This window comes from Canis lupus, chromosome 11 (assembly GCF_011100685.1).
Source record: "Canis lupus familiaris isolate Mischka breed German Shepherd chromosome 11, alternate assembly UU_Cfam_GSD_1.0, whole genome shotgun sequence".
Taxonomy (NCBI): domain Eukaryota; kingdom Metazoa; phylum Chordata; class Mammalia; order Carnivora; family Canidae; genus Canis; species Canis lupus.
In genome coordinates this window covers 55,167,961-55,180,477 of record NC_049232.1, presented here as the reverse complement: position 1 = coordinate 55,180,477, position 12,517 = coordinate 55,167,961, and the positions used below count along the sequence as shown (strand labels likewise).

General features: G+C 52.1%; 1 protein-coding gene across 1 annotated transcript in view; it reads right to left on the bottom strand.

Annotated features, from left to right (window-relative positions):
- The window catches only part of TMOD1 (tropomodulin 1), an 81,200-nt gene extending 69,240 nt beyond the window's left edge, over positions 1 to 11,960 (bottom strand). The window contains exon 1 of the mRNA XM_038552903.1: positions 11,900 to 11,960. The gene's annotated coding sequence lies outside the window, so the exon portion shown is untranslated. The remainder of the gene's footprint in view (positions 1 to 11,899) is intronic.
- Between the last annotated feature and the right edge of the window lie 557 nt (positions 11,961 to 12,517).

The following is a 12,517-nucleotide window of genomic DNA, read 5'->3' as shown; positions in this document are numbered from 1 at the left end:
TCAGTGCTGGACAGGGCTGGATGAGATGCTTGCCCTGCAGAATGTACCAGAGATCCCCAGTGGTAGATGCGGGGAGGCTGGCAGGAAATAGGGGCACCAGCAGGTGAGGCAGCTGGGGTCTGAGAACCCGCCCCCAGGAAGCAGAGCGGCAGCAGAAGGTGGGACATCATACGGGCAGACGCTCTAAGCCCTGGTGCATGCTCCGTTGGCCACGGGACTTCACTTAAAAATACAAATCCAAAGAAAACATTAAGAATTTCAAGAGAGTAACTGCAGAGCATTCACCCAAACCCAGCGTTCTGCTGAGAGTACGGTTCTATGCAACTGTGTCACCTACAACCTGTCCCCAGCTCTCTCCCCAGGACACAGACCCTGAAGGCCCCAGGGCCAGACTCAGCCCTGTCTCCCCTCAGATGGTCCTTGTCCCTTCTCCTTAGTATCTTCCAACCCATTAGCATCTCCAGTCCCTGCGGTCTACGGGAAGCAGGGCCCACTGTGCAATGGCAGAAGGAGCACTGGGATGGGAGTCAGAGGATCTGGTTACAAGTCCTGTTGGTTGAGGACTTGCTATGCAAGTTGGGCATGTTGCTAGATCTCTCTGGATCTCAGTTTCTCCAACCCAATTCATTGGTTATTTACTGACAACCTACTATGTGCAGGGCATGGTGGGACTTTGTGGCACAGACAGAAATTAAGACATTTCCTGGCCCTCAGGAAGCTTATAATTAAGTTGGAAGAATAACACTCATATAGAGATCCTTGGGGTAGCGTCACACACATGGTGTCTTTCCCGTGTACCCCCACCAGGGTGTACAGCTAGGCCATGAGCCCTACTTTATAGATGAGGCCTCGTCTCCGGTCAGCCTGTAGAAAGGCAGAGCTTGGACTAGGGATCACACAGATCTGGCCCCTGCTGGGTTCTGTCTGGCTGGGCAGCCTTGGTCATGTCACACAGTACCTCTGACATTTATGGAGTTGTTTTTTTTTTTTTTTTTAAGATTTTATTTATGTATTCATGAGAAAGAGAGAGAGAGAGAGAGAGAGAGAGGCAGAGGGAGAAGCAGACTCCATGCAGGTAGCCAAACGTGGGACTTAATTCCGGGTCTCCAGGATCAGGCCCTGGGCTGAAGGCAGCGCCAAACCACTGAGCCACCCAGGCTGCCCTATGGAGTTGTTTTTAAAGTGAGGGTGCAACATTCACCCCTCAAGGGATGCCATACGAAGGGAATGAAATAAAGGATAATATAGTTTAGACTGCTGGTTTCCTTCCCCTTTTCTCAGTTCCACAACACTTGAGACCAAATAAGCCAACCCTATGAGCATGAGATGGGTGGACATAGCTAAGCAGCCATGAGAAAGATTTAGGGGTTCTCAAGTGACTATTGACCTAATGTCAGTTGATGGCATGAGGCATGGGCCCCCAAAGTCATGGTGGGATCTCAGCTGCTTTAATCAAAGTACAGTGGCTGAAGCAAGACAGTGTTGGTCTTGCTCAGCTTCCTCTGGAGCTTAGCTCTGGGCCACCACTCTTTCATTAGTAGGGGTGACTTTTTTCTTTCTTAATAAGGCATTGGTTTTATATATAGTCAAGTGTGCAAGTCTTGAGAGTACAGCTTCCTGAATTTTCCATGTCCGTACCTATGTAAACACCACTCAGATGAAGACATGAGACATTTCCAGGCCACCAGAATGCTCTTATACTTCCTCCCAGCCCATCTCCCTCAAATATAGCTACTATTCTGACCTTAAAACCCAGATTGGCTTTAACTGTTTTTTGAACATCATATAAATGCAAACATTCTCATGTCTGGCTTCTTTCATGCAGCATTACATCTGTGAGATTCATCCGTGTTGCATGTTAGCAACAGCTCATTCTTCTTCACTGATGTGTAGTATTCCATTAAATGAATTAGACCATAATTTATTTAGTTACCCTGCTAGTAACAAACACTTGAGTTATTTCTAGTATTTGGTAATTATAAATAGGGTTATGAATATCTTGCGGTAGAAACAATGGCTTATTTCTCTTGGGTACATACCTGGAGTCAAATTGCTGGCTCAGAGTAAGTACACATTGAGTTTCAGTAGATGCTATCAAATGCTTTCCCAAAGTAACGGCACAATTTTACATTTCCACCAGTGATGATGAGTGTTCCAGTTGCTCTGCACCCTGTCCACTCTTGCTATGGTCAGTGCTTTTCATTTTAGCCTTAGCCATGATGGCGAGTGGGTGGTGGTATCTCATTGTGCATTTCCCTGCTCACTGATGATGCTGAGTATATTTCATATGACTATTGACCATGTGGGCGACCTCTTCTGTGAATTGGACCTTTTCTCACGAGTGGTGCTGAGTCCAGAGAAGGATGGCAGGACCATATGAAGAACAGTTGAAGGACCAGGGGAGACATGGTCACACTCTTTAAACCCGTAACGCGCTGACCCTGGGAAGGAGGAACGGACGTGTTCTGTGGCTCCCCAGCGGGCAGAAGACATAGATTACCAGGACATGGATTTATAATCTGTGCAAGAAACTTTCTAACATTAAAAAAAAAAAAATGGCCCAAGATGAGCACTGGGCTGATTCAGGAGGTAGTGGGGAGGGGTTACCAAAGGCATGTGAGCGGGGATGACAGAGTCCCAGATGAGGCCTTCCAGAGACAGTTGACGTCTCCGCTGATGGTGGTGGTTGTTGGGGAGTTGAAAGATGAGATTTAAGACGTGGTTCTATTAGGAAAGATGTTTGGGGCCACTGAGTGGGGAGGATGGGGACTCAGAGACCAGCTATCTTTAAAAGACTTGTTTTTTTGGCCTGTTTGCTTTTATTTTCCCCAGCTGATCTCATTCTCTTAGTCATGTGGGAAAACACCTGCTGAAAAAGCAGGGAAACTAAACACAGTGTTTGACTCTGTCTCCTTCTGCAGTTGCTATGAGCCCCATCCCACGACACAGGAATCTCAAAGGTCTACATGTCCGTCAAAATTGTCCAATGGTTTAAATTAGGAAGGCCGTGTGTGTGTGTGTGTGTGTGTGTGTGTGTGTGTGTGTGCATGCACCAGTGTGTATTTTCATTTCTCATCTCCTGAGGTCATCACAGTGTCTGAGTCACTGCACGAATCACTATAAGCAACAGGGTTCCAGGAAAGGGCTTGGAAACCATCTGCCAACCCTAGCTGGCCTGCGAACCAGGCCATCGTCTGCTCTGTGGCTCCTTCTCCACTCCTCCCTGCAACTCCCCTAGTTCAAGCCAATAGGAGTTGTCACCAGGCCCAGACTCTTCTACACCATCTTTCACCCAGCTGAAAAGGCTTCTAGCAAGCCAAGTATCTTAATACAAATGGAAGAGGCCATCAGAGTTCTACCATCAGAAGCATCGTCTTACTGTACCCCTCTGTCCACAAGACTGAAAGCCACTTGGGAGCAAGCACCTCTCTCTTCTCCATGATCCCACACAAAGCTGGCACCCCTCAAGTGCTGAGGGCAGGTTTGCTAAGTAAATGAATGAAAGCCTAGCCTTATTACTGGCTTTGACGGCCATAAATCAAAAGAATAAAAGTTGGTTTGTAGAAAAGCCTGTGGACTTCATTCCTCTTCTTATTCTCCATTTTACAAACACAACTTGTCACCTTGCCTCTCAGCAGGCATTAGCATAACATTCGGCTTATGAAGCTCACCTTTGTATTTTCTGAAAAACCAATATGAAAATTATCATGAACAATGACAAAGGCAAATGGCAAATGGGGAAAAATATCTGCTGCCCATTGAACAAAGGGCTAATTCATTTAATAGACAAGAGTCCTACCAAAAACCCAAGGCAAACCAAAACAACAACAACAACAACAACAACAACAAAACCAATCCAGTGAAAATATAGAAAGAGGAAAGGAACAGGCAATTCACCTAAAAAAAAAAAAAAAAAAAAAGGCCAAAAAGCCTATGAGTAGATAATGATGCTCGCTCATAACTATGGAAAGGTAAATTAAGAAATGAGCCATTGTCTCTCATCCAACACACTGACAAAGATGCAAAAGCCTGAGAATTCCCAGTGTTCACATGTTGCGGGGGAGACCGGTGCTGTCACATAGAAGAGAAGCTCACATGGATTTACCTTCGTTCAGGCAAATTAAGCCATATCTACCCAATTGCACACGCCCTTTGACTCAGCAATTCTACTTCCAGGAATTCATCTTATTCACTTAGTCACCGAATTGTACAAAGATATATGTACAAATCATCTGATTATATTAGCAAAAAATGGGAGCCACATCAAAGCTCATCATCCATAGGACACTGCGTATGTAAATTCTAATGCAGACATAGAGTAGAATGCTATTAACCTCATCTTTGGGGCGTTATGCCCAGTATGTCACTGTACCTTATAATAGCAAGTGCTATTCTGTACATACTAATGGGCATGGTGATACACTATGCAGATTATTTCATACAATCTAAATAACTCTATGAAGTAGGTACATTTTTAAAAAAGATTTATTTATTCATGAGAGACATCGAGAAAGAGGCAGAGACACAGAAGGAAGAGCAGGCTTCCTACAGGGAGCTGATGTGGGACTTGATCCCAGGACCCCAGGATCATGACCCAAGCCGAAGGTAGACGCTCCACCGCTGAGCCGCCCAGGTGCCCCGAAGTAGGTACTTTTTAATTCCTGTTTTACAGATGCAGAACCTGAACCACAGTAATCCGCCTGTATTAGCTTCCTAGGGCTGCGGTAGCCAATCACCACAAACTGGATGGCTTAAAGTTACTCTGTTGCAACTCAGAGTGTTCAAAAAGGGAATCAAAATGTCAGCAGGGTTGGTTCCTTTTGGAGGCTCGGAGGGAAGGTCTGTTGTCCCGTGCCTCTGTCCTAGCTCCTGGCGATGCCAGTACTCCATGGTATTTCTTGGCTTGCACCTGCATCGCGGACTCTGTCATCACAGGCCCTTCTACCCTGTGTGGCCACTCCTCTTCTTATAAAGACACCAGTCATCAGATTTGGAGCCCACCCCAATCCAGGGAGACCTCATCCTAACTAATTACACCTGCAGGGACCCTATTTCCAAATAAGGTCACATTCTGAGGTTCCAGGTGGACATGATTTTGGGGGGACGCTATGTAACTTAATACAGTGACCAAGATCACAAAGCTAGTAAGTACTAGAGCTGAAGTTTGAATCCAGACAGGGTCCCATCTGACTACGCATCACCACAACGCCGGGCTGCCTTCTCATCATCGCTTCCGCTGTGTGACGCCAACCACATCCCACCCAGGTGCAGTCTTACATAGTGCCATGTGATAACTAATTTAGTCCCAATTTATAGATGGTGAAACAGATCCCCACAACAATACCATTTTATAGAAGGAGAAACTGAGGCATGGAGAGTTTAAAGTGACCTGAATTTACAGTTAGTCACAGGCAGACATTTGATTTGAACCCAGAGAGGTGGTCTCAGAGTCCATGTTCTTAAGCCCTATGCTACACTGCTTCCACCTCATGTTCACCATCGTGATGTACACTCTAAAAATCAGGGCTCAGAAAACACCTCGCTCTCCTGAAAACTGGTGATCTTTTCATCAGACACCAACCATCCCCCAGTGCATCTTGTGCCCTTGCCCCTTGGCTGTCATGATTCATCCCAGAGCTGACTTGGGTGTCCAAAAACAGTTGCCATCTCAGCCAACACGCTGGCCTGATTTCCTCTCTTCATTCTGTGGTGGGTGTTCTTACCCTGGGCTTTGAGTGGCCTCCAGGGGGACCCACCCGCCCGCTGAAGTGACATGCAAACTGTCATGCAGAGGTACATTCATTTTTCTCCAGAAAAAGTTAAGAGCATGGCCCTTAGCTCCCACCAGATTCTCAGGGTTTCATAATTCTGGTTTTCAAGCTTGCTGCCCTGTCTTTTTAAAATTTCTGTTCTTACCATTTCTGTTGCCTGTTCAGGTTTATTTTAAGTGATCTCAAACCCTTTTAATAGTGTAAATAGAATGCAGTATAAAAGACATAAACAAATGCATACAACGTTGTCTTCTGATCTGACTTTTTAAATCTCTCTGGATTTGCCAGGAGGAAGTCCCTCTTTGGCACTCCCCTCACCCTTGTCTTCTGAGTGGTTTCTGAAGGGGGCACCTGGGCCCCCCGCAGCCACTGGGAGCACTCATCCCATGCTCATAGATGCCATGCTTGGAAGCAGTGTGCCCTGAAAAGGCGATGGGACACAGTCTGAAGAGAGGTTTTAGGTTGGCTAGGAACTGGGGAGTTGGGCTTAAAAGACCCATCTGGGCCTAAATTGCTCCAGAATGCAAAGGAGAAGGAAGGACGGGTACAGAAGATGGAAATCACCCACTGCTGCTTAGCCTGACCCTTCTAGCAGCAGGCCGTTTCTGGGGTCTTGCCCTCACCCGCGTGTTATGGCCACAGGCCCCTCCCCACAATCATGTGTCCCATCACCAGGTTCCCTGACACCTGCCTGTTCTGTTCCCCCAGCCGCCTCCCCCACACGCCTCCCCCACGACCTGCCCCATCAGGCTCTTTCTGGGTGCCCTGCATGTGCTCCATTAACGACAAACAAAACAAAAACAAAAAACAACAACCCTACCAGAAAGAGCCCTGGATTTTGAGTCAGGGCTTAAATGAATTCATTTATAGATTTTAATAAAAACGACGTCTTAATGCAATGGCCAAGGGGAGACTTTGAGATAACTAGCACTCACCTTGGTGCTCAGAGTGTGGTAGTCTGTGTATGCAGGATGAGCCTCACATTATGAGGTGTTTATTAGAGCTTCTTAGGAAATTAAGCCTATTGCTTAATAAAATGATTAGAGCTTATTAGGCACCAGGAGCGTATTAGAAATTCAGAATCTCAGAACAGCTCCCAGGCCTACTGGGCTAGAGTCTGCATTTTAATAAGATCCCAAATGATTCAAATGCCAGAAAAGCCCTAGTATAGAACACAAGGGCTCTCACTCCTCAAGCTGCCCAAACCCTGGAGAGCACTTTGGTTTTTCTGGACTACGTGCTCTAGTTGGATGATCTGGAATGATTCCTATTCGGGTTCACTATCCTCCATCAACAAAAGAGGGTTAATAATACCTGCCCGTCCCCTTCTCCCCTTACAGGATTCCCGAGTTTCAAATGAGATCATGGATTCATTCTATTTACTGGGATGGGGCTGACGGGGTTACAGAGTCAGGGGGAGCAGAGAAGGCGTGGTTTCTCCCCTCATGGAATCAATGGTCCGGTGGGAAAACATGCTGTAGATACTGGCTGATGTTTTGTGATTGTCATGGCTGTCACTGGGCTTTCGTCTGCATACCCTTTTCCTCACTCATTCACTCATCCAATGGTCATTTATCACCACATAAAGTACTTGCACTGTGCCAAACTCTGAGCTCTGACCTGGAACACTGGGGAAACAGAAATAAATAAGCCATAAAGTGTCCTCACGGAGCTGTCAGTCCAGTCAGAGATAAGGATGTAACAGATGATCCCGTTAGGAACACACTGCGGCGGGTGCTCTGAGGTCCATTTGGAGGCCGAGAGAGCACAGGTAAGGCAATGAGGGGCTTTGCTTTAAAGGATTCACCTTGTTAGGAGGGGAGAGAACAGCATTCCAGGCAGAAGGAAGAGCAGGGCCAAAGACAGGAAGCCATCAAGGCATATAGGTTTGTACCATGGCCAGAAGGTAAGGAGCATCTGCGAGAGTGCCAAGAGATGGTTTTGGAGAAGTTGCTTGGGGCTGCGTCTTTCTTTGATGGTCCTGGGTTCAATGCTAAGGATCTGGTAGGAAATGGGGAGCCTCTGAAGGGAGAAGGATAAAAGGGTCAGAGCTACATTTCATAAAGATCTTTTAACAGAGGCATAGAAGAAGAAAAGATTTGGTGCAGAGAGATTTTACAAGCCCCTGGCAGTAGCTCAAGGAGGAGACAGCAAGTACTTGATTGGGGTCATGACTGTGGAGATAGAAATGAACGGAAGGAATATTCTGGAAGGTAGAATTGATAGGACTCTTGACCAAATAAATGAGGTGGTGAAGGAAAGGGAGGTCTCTGGCTTGGTGCCTGGGTGGATGATGTTACTAATGTTAACCAAGATGGGGGACACTGGAGGAAGAGTGGGTGGTGAGCCTGAGTCAGGCCTGTTGGGTGTGAAGTGCCTTTGGGAGGCCCCATTGGCTGTGTCTGATTGGCAGGAGTCATAGATGCCTGGAGCAGAGAGCAGCTCAGGCGGGACATACGAATTTGGGAGTTGGGAGTTTATAGCTGGTGGCTGGAGCCCTGGGGGTGAATGGCATTGTAGGCAGATGTGGATGCGGAGTGGAAAGAGAATAGGGTTGAGAGTGTCACTGACATTTAAGAGAGGAGAAGAGGTGAGTCCAAGAAGGAGACTGAGTGAGGCCAAGAGGCATTTGCTGCTTCTCTCAGTTCCCAGGGACATGGAGGGTGAACACCCCAGTGGCCACAACTCATCACCCGACAGAATCATCTCCAGGAAGGGCCCTGGGGTCACCACCCAGAAGGCCCAGGGTGAGCAGTCTCTCACTCTGGCTACGGACCCTGAGAAGATGTCCTGAGGCAGGGACGCGCAGGTGCTTGGGCGCGGCCTGCCTCCCCCTCTCCTCCCCATGCACAGTAACTTCAGCCTTTCACAGATGTGTTTTTGTCTGAGAGAAAAACAAAAGGATGCAAGAAAAGAGAAACCGAAGACATGCTTGCATCTGTTCAGTTTTTCAGATCAGGCGAGGACCCAGCACCTCCTAATATCAAAGAAAACCTCTCAGACATGTCCTAGGTTGACTCCAATGAGCTCATTCTCTCGTTACCATTAGGAGCAAAGAGAGTCGGGTCCTTTCACAATTAACCAAAGGAGGATCATATAAAACGAAAGAGAGGAAATGGGCCTCGGAATTATGCCCTGTGATTCATGTTCTCCCATAGAAACAGGACTGTGGCTTTAAACTGATAACGTCTCCGAGCAGCCAAATAATTGATCTATTTGGTGTTCTGGCTTTAAGTGAAAAGTGAATTGGCCTCTTTAGAAATGTTGGCTGCCGGGCTGGTCCATTAGTAAGACTGAAAAATCAAAACACTGACTGGAAAAGGCCATTATGACTCCTGGACTCAGCCGGAGTCATCGATAGATGATGTCATTTCAGAAGTAAGCAAGCCAAGGTCACAAGGCTCCTGGGCAGAGTCAAACTACCCTTCCTGGCCCATCACCACCCTCCTTCGCAGATACTGAAGCCTGCCAACGGAACACAGGGGGCTGAGCCGGGACGGGCTTTGTTTTATTTCTTTGCTTATCCTGATGCTAGAGGAATGTGATTCTAGAGCCCGTGACGCTGAGCAGGTGTTTAAGGCAGGCCCCGGTCCCCCCCATAAACACACCCCTTGTATTCTCTTTTCAGCCTCTTCTGGGTCCTTCTCCACCTCTTCCAGTTCCTGCTACCCCCCTCCCTGCTCCTTTCTTAGCCCAGCTTTCAGGAGTGGCAGCCTCTGTCCCCATGTCTTCAGCTCCCATTAGCCTCTGCCTCTTTCTCTCCCTAAGGCTAGAAATGGCATTGCAGGTACCAAACACTGGGCTGAGGGCTTTCCCAGCATCGTCTCACTTAATCCCTACAGCAACCCATATCCCCATTGCACAGAGGAGAAAACTAAGGCTCAGACACAGGCTGGGTCACCGCCCCCAGTAAAGCAGTAGCAGATCCCACGTTTGAGCCCTTTGCAATAGCCTGGGCCAAAGTCACACACGACCACCTGCCAATCCTGGTGGCCCCTGCCCAGTCCTCAGCCCCTCTGTCTCTCCGCAGCAACTGCCACTGAGCTCTCCCCTCCCCTGGCTCCTGGGAAGCCACCTTCTCCTACTCTTTCCCTCCTCTTCACAGGGTGGCACTTCACTTTTCTCATGCTAGGTCTACTGGGGACCAGCTTGCCCAACACCCCCTCATAGCTCAAGGTCACTCTAAGTGGGCAGTAGAGTTGGGGTTGGAGTCAGGCATCCTAACCTCCAGGTCAGTCCACCTCTTGTTACTCAGAGCTGCCACTAAATACCTACCTACTCCCTGTTTTTACATTTTTGTTGAGCAGCAGGAAGCAGCCCTACCCGGGTTGAGGGAGAAGGTGTGAGGCCCTGATAAGGTGGGGCGGAGGCTATTTTTAGAGGGCACTGGCTTACTACTTCAGCTGGGAGCAACCCAGGGGCCAAAATGGTCTAAAATGTGGGTTCACAAGATTGGTTCATTAAAGGGAATAAATAAACCAAAATGACAACATTCCTTGCTTTCACCCTGGCTGTTTGTTGTATGGCTCAAATTGATGGGACTGTCTTCACTTCCCCTTCCTTCTTTATCAGCGAGGCTTTGAGGTGGGTCTAGAGAAAACATAACATAGAAAGTAAAGTAGAAACAAAAATGAAATTTCAGAACTAGGGCGCTGTTGGCTGAGCGAGGGAAAGTCTTGGACAGCCGCGGATCAAAGAAGAGGGGGCATTGGTGGGGAGGCTCACAGATCCTCGAGACCCGCCTGAACAAGCAGGAAGGATCAGGAAAGAAATGAGAAAAGCTAGTGGGGCCTGCAGGCCTCCTGGCCAGTCCAGCAGCATGTGGCCTTGAGCAGGGGGTTCTGCTCCGCCCTGGACAAAGAACAAAACAGCTGTCATCATCACTAGGAGAAAGATGAGGATTTGGGGGTGCTCCCTCTGAGGCCCAAAACCTGAGTTAGGGTCTGGTTCTGTGATTCGGAAAAGGAAAAGCTGGGGCTAGGTCACCTCCAAGAATCTGAGAGGGTGAAGGTGGAGCCCAGGTGCAGGGTGGGTACGGCAGGAATGGGCTGTGCTGGTGGGGGGTTGCCGGGTGCTTGGGTGGCTCCAAGGCTCCATCATAGGCACTGTATAGATGGGGAAACTGAGGCCAGGGAGCTGCTGGACTGGAGCCTCTGGTCCTGCCCGGTTCCTTGGGTCTAAAGCTATCTGAGTCCCAGGCTGCTTTGTGAGGGTGACGGCCGCCTCCCAGCAGAGGTGCCCATAATTACCGCGGGACGCTCTTCCTGGAGGTGTGCGGCCCCGACTACTGGGGGGGACCCTGGTAGGGCCCAGCACGGGCCCGGGCCACGGGGACTGCCAGTGTCCGCTTGCCCGACGCCCGGGATGCGCGCGGCCGTGCCCCCCGCGCCCCAGGCCAGGGCGGCGAGCAGGTGCGCGCGGGAAGCCGGCGGGCAGGTGCGCGCCCTCCCTCCGCCTCCGCCGCCCCCGCCTCACGCCCAGCTCCGCGGCGCGGGCCCGACCCGCCGGACGAGCGGGGGACGCGGGGCCGCCGGGTGAGCGGGCGACGGCGGAGCGGCTGCTGGGAGTCGGCGGCACGCGCGAGTCCCGGGGCTCCCCGCCGCGCCAGCCCCGCAGTTCGGGAAACTTTTCCTGCCACCCGCTGGCGCGGCCCGGACCCCGGGTCCCCGTCCGCGGGCGCCTCGGGCGGGGGCTCGGGCGGGCACCTGTCGGCAGCGCGGCGCCCGCCGGCTCAGAGCCCCGCCGGGGGGTCCGCGGGGTCCGCGGGGGGCGGGGGGGCGCGGGTCCGCAGGGGCGGCCGCTCCGCCCAGGACCCCCCCGCCCGGCACAGCCCCCCCACCCCCGCCAGAGCGCGCGGGTCCTTCCGCCGATTGCAGACGCGGCGCGGAGGGCCAGGGACGGGGGTGCCCCGGGGCACAGCGGCGCGCGGCCCGCCCGGCCCCGACCCCGGGCTCCGCAGCCCCGGAGGCAACCCGAGGCGGCGGCTATTTATAGAGGGAGCCACGCTCAGTCCCTCTTGGCGGCGGCGGCGACAGCTGAATATTTTGCCCAGATATGGCTGGGGCCCCGGCGCGGGGGCAGGGAGCCCCGCGAGCGCCAGGGGTCCCCGGGCCGGGCGGGGGGCTTACCGGGCCGTGGAGCCGCGGGCGCGGGCGCGGGCGCGGGCGGCGGCGGGCGAGCGGAGCGCGGGGCTGGACGAGCTCCCGGGGCGGCGGGCGGGCGGCGGGCGGCGGGCGGCGGGCGCTGTGGGCTCCGGGGGTGGGAGCCAGGGGCGGGCCCGGCTCCGCGCTGTCACCGCGCCCCGCCCCGCCCGCCGCCCTCGCCCTCGCCCGCCGCCCTCGCCCTCGCCCTCGCCCTCCGCCGCGCTCCCTCCGCTCGGGGGCGCCGGGGCGCCGCGTGCCGTCCGCGGCCGGGGAGCGGCGACCTCTGCGGGCCGCCCCGAGGCTCGCTCCGCGGACGGAGGGCTGTGGGGGCCGAGGCCGAGCCTCGGTGTCCCCGCGGGCGCCAGCGGAGTTCAAGGGGCGGTAGCGTCCTCCGGGGAGAGGTGGGCGGCGCCTCGACCCCGGGCGTCTGCGGGCGGAGCACGGCCCCAAGGCTGCGGCACCTGTAGCCGCGGACCGCAGCACCTGCGCGCTGACCTCGGGTCCAGCGAGGTCGGGCGTGAGCCGAAGCTTGAATAACGGCCGTGAGCACGTCCTTCCAGCAGAGCCCGATGCACCCTCTCTCTCCCTGGCGAGCATCAAGTG